At 42.5% G+C, this 4,138-nt stretch overlaps 1 long non-coding RNA gene across 1 annotated transcript; it reads right to left on the reverse strand.

Annotated features, from left to right (window-relative positions):
- Positions 1–279: 279 nt before the first annotated feature.
- LOC104536265 lies at positions 280–4,138 on the reverse strand. The gene is made up of 4 exons (XR_728099.1): positions 4,048–4,138; positions 1,528–1,674; positions 1,354–1,425; positions 280–433 (listed from the first exon to the last, which is right to left on the reverse strand). It is a non-coding gene; the product is annotated as an uncharacterized LOC104536265 (long non-coding RNA).

Raw genomic sequence — 4,138 nt, forward strand, 5'->3', positions numbered from 1 at the left:
GGGGATGGTAGAATAGCTCCCAAGCAGTCCTGTACTCCAGAACTGCTGTTTGGTCCTAGGACAACCACAGCAGCAGGGAAGCTTCTCATCACTTTGTCCTCATGCAACTGTTAAAAGGAGTTGCCCTGGCCTTGTTCTAAATAATTCAGAATGTGCTTTCTGAACACCCTGGATTCAGCCCAGGAATTAATTTATTTGAAAAACATAAGTTTGAGGTGTGGACAACTCATTTATTAGACTATTAACACACCCACAGATCCAGCTCAGAAATATTAAACTTACCAATGAACAGAGACACTGCTCCACAGTATGGTGAAATAACCAGCTCTGACACTTCATCTACAGAGAGCTTTTCAGACTTGAGCTTGATAAAATCTTTTGGCACATCTTCGCTTTCATTCATGGCTCACTAGAAAAGCTGTAACCAAACAGACTCTGTTGTTGGTTTTGGCGATACTAACATTGGCCAACTGCTATTTATCCTGTGCTGGTGCCCCAGTTTATGCAGAAAACATGCACCATCTACTTATTGACCCCAGAAGACCAGTCTCCCATGGCAAATACATTTCTCAGAAGACTGGCAGAGAAAAATATCAACTGTGAATATCAAGCAATGATCTGGTTTTTAATGCAGACAGGTTCGTTCGTGGTAGGAAAGTCTGGTCCAGCAAGATGAATCTAGAACTAGTCTGAAGCTCCAGTTTAACAGGACAATCAATCAGCACGGACCACTGTGCTAGTAAATCTGTGGTGAGACTGTCAACCCCTCCTCCCTATCTTACCCTGAAATCAAACATAGTTTAAAACAGGTATTTCTGATAAACATGAATTAGAGTTCTAATCATAACATCTAGTATGCTCTCCAGTACACCCAGGTCCCCATACTATCAGTCTGTTTCAGTTACACAGGAGACACAATTTCTCTGAGTAGAAATAAGAATGAGCAGAAGAAGTATTTTAAGCAGCAGCAATGGAACAAGCTGCAGTAAATAAATGGACTGGCACATGAAAGCATGCGAAGAAATGAAGCTTTTCTAAGGCCACCTGTTCCTTTGACAGCAACGAGAAGAGAATTAAAAAAAAATGTAATTTCTGAGCAGCAGTCAAGTCTTCTTCTGTACCATCTTTTCATTTAAAAAGCGGCAAAAGGTTTTTCATTATTATCTTATTTCAGACAACCTGGGTATCTACTGGCAGCCAAAAAGAACTAGGAAAGAATAACGAGACCTAAAAGCCAAATTCAAAACAATGCCTGACCTCTCTGGCAATTTTCTTTCATTTACTGCATACATGTTAATCATATATTGATGCACCAGCTTATAGTTTCCCGTCAGCACAACTGTTCTCTCCAGCAGGAAACGCAAATTATGCTCTCTCAAAAAAGAACCAGGGTGGAGGAGGAGAACTGCAATCACATCTCTGGACCTATAATAACCAAAAGATTATAGGAACGTTTATACAGAATCCATGAGGTATTTCAGCACAGGATGACACTCCATAGGAAACTAAGCAAGAAGTAATACCTACCTAACACAACCTGGGCAGATTCAGCCTCCACTAATCGGTGGGATGATGGCAACCTCGTCTCCGGGCTGCAGGACTAGGAGCTGATCTCCAAGAAGCACGTACTCCTGTCGAACAGCAAAAACCACTTGATCCCGGATAACAGCAAGCCTGAGGGGAATTGGCAGGAGCATAAATAGGTTTCTAAATAGAGTGTTTGCATTTAACCATGAGATTTCATTAAACAACGAACTGGTGCAGCTAAGGTAAATACCACTGAGACTTATGCAATTCTGCTTCCAATACACTTCCAAAAATACAACAAACACCCACCTCCTACTCTTGGATTTTCTTCTGGTGGCTAAGGAGAAACTAACTCAGTATAATTTTCAGAAGTCAAGAATTGGATTTTTCGTAGGCCTATGCAAGAACGAACCAATGTATACCAGACCCACTTTAGCAGCTTAAAACAAAGAAGTAGGTAACTCAAGAGAGCAGCAACCATACAACTTGGGATTAGAAGGAAATGTTCTGTATTCAGTCTGGCTGGACTGGAGCAATCTTCTTACATGGAAAGCAGCACTGTGGGATGCTGGTCGTGACACCTCATTCAGTGGTCAAAGAGTTGCTCTTGTTGTGTAACCTCACAGTTTATGAGGTTTTGGGACTTTTGTACTTAGAGGTCTGAAATTTGCTATTGCTAGGAGTGGCAAGAGAAATAAAAGGGCAGATATGGTGCGTTTTCTGTCAGATCTTCTATATATTTTTTTTTCATATCTGTGATATGCTGCTGTGAGAGTTCACAGCTCTAGATACCAGAGAGTCATTTTCATGACTGAGTGCAATCACCTAGTGAGTACGAGGACACCACCAGTAAGACACCAGAAAAACGCGGCCACTATTTTACTTTAGAAGATGGAGGCATGGTAACTGTTACTGTCTGAGAGTACAAAAGCTGGCACAGACAGTGGAGAGCTGTATTGCCTAGAAACAAGTAGGCACACCAAAAGAGTACAAGGAAAAATCATCTTATTTCCTACCAACCAGACAGACAAAGTAGGCAAGGCACAGGCTGAGCAAAATACAGTAGCAACTGACTCAGATGGCAGACTGAAGGGAGGAACTGTATGAAAGTAAAGGAAGCCACTGAGGAACTGAGTGCAAGTATGGAACTCAAGTGCCCATTAGAAGGATGGGATCTAATTAATGTCACTTGCAAGTTAATTCATCAGGGAAAATGGGTGGAACAGAAGAGCACTGCCAAGTACACTCAAGCTGCAGTTTGAATATCCATTATTAATGTGAATAGAAGTCTGTGGTCAATGCCCTACAGTTATGCTGAGTTTTTCCAGAAAAGCTAGGAGCAGCAGTATTTTCCAAGAAGGCTGCTGTGAACTAACTGCACATGCAAAATGTAGTGCCCCAAGTCACCACTCATAAAAGGACAAAGTTGACAAACTATGATAAACCAACCAAAGGTGCTGCTCCTGCTTCCAACACCATGTAATAGGTTGCAAAGTAAAAGAAACTAATTGCCTACAGCCTCCTCTTCCAAAATACACTCAGTCCCAATTCTCTGTGATGAAAAGGCCTCTCAATCTAACATTTGATGAGAGCTTCTCATTTGGAAACAGATGCCATTCCTAAATAGTTAATTTTTCATAGCCTTTGAGACTAGATCTAACAGAGAAAGGTGGTGCCTAAAGAAGGTCTATGGCACTTAAGTTCAAAGTTACAGAAACTCTGGTGAATTCAGCACTAAATCTCGAGGACCTCAATCTCTGTTATACTTTACTTTTTTTTACTCCCCACCCCAAAACAGTGTTGCATCTTTGTCGATCAGACTCACTGACAGGACTGAGCACCTTCCCTCAGCCTTAACCAGATGGGGAGATTTCTGCTAACTCTCCCAGAGAGCACCAGCACTGCAGGAGTCCTTACAGCACACACCTAGTGCTCTCTCTCAGGACCAGACTCTCTACAAAATGAAATCAATGGTGGCTTATTTTATTTTTTTTTCTAAGCAGAGGATGTTGAAAGTGGCTGAGACTATTTCCTAGGTAAGGGCTGATTGGCTGTGGCAGAGCTTAAGTTCCCTTCCTGACCAGCTTTCCAGTGTGTGCCAGAAGCTCAAACAGTACAGTAAAGAAAAATTATCAAAGACACCTGTTCATAATCATTAATTTCTTCTTGCTCTGGCTCACCTTCTCCACAGCTTAACAACGAAGCTCACATGTTCTCACAGCAGTGGTGTTACTGTACCATGGCGCTTCTGGACAATGTGCCTCATGTTTGAAACCATCCCTCGGGCCCTACTTTTGGGTAGACTTACTGGACCTAATCTTTCCCTGTGTATATATATGGCTACAGCATTTGCATCTAGCCAAAGCACTCCCTGCAGGTTACAAGAACAAGGCAATGTCACTGCTTTTATGGTAGCAAAGCACCGGTATGTGCTCAACTCTGAATGGTGAATTTGTATTTACGAAAAAAAACCCAACCATGTTACATTTTGTGCACCTCGGCAGTAATGTTCCCGCATACCTGGGGTGGACCTTGACGATCTCCTCCCAGAGCTGCAGAGCAGTGATCTGCCGTGGCACCCAGAGGCTCTCGCTGCGCAGCCCCGCCAGCT

This window comes from Mesitornis unicolor, unplaced genomic scaffold, assembly GCF_000695765.1.
Source record: "Mesitornis unicolor isolate BGI_N332 unplaced genomic scaffold, ASM69576v1 scaffold40582, whole genome shotgun sequence".
In the NCBI taxonomy this organism is placed as follows: domain Eukaryota; kingdom Metazoa; phylum Chordata; class Aves; order Mesitornithiformes; family Mesitornithidae; genus Mesitornis; species Mesitornis unicolor.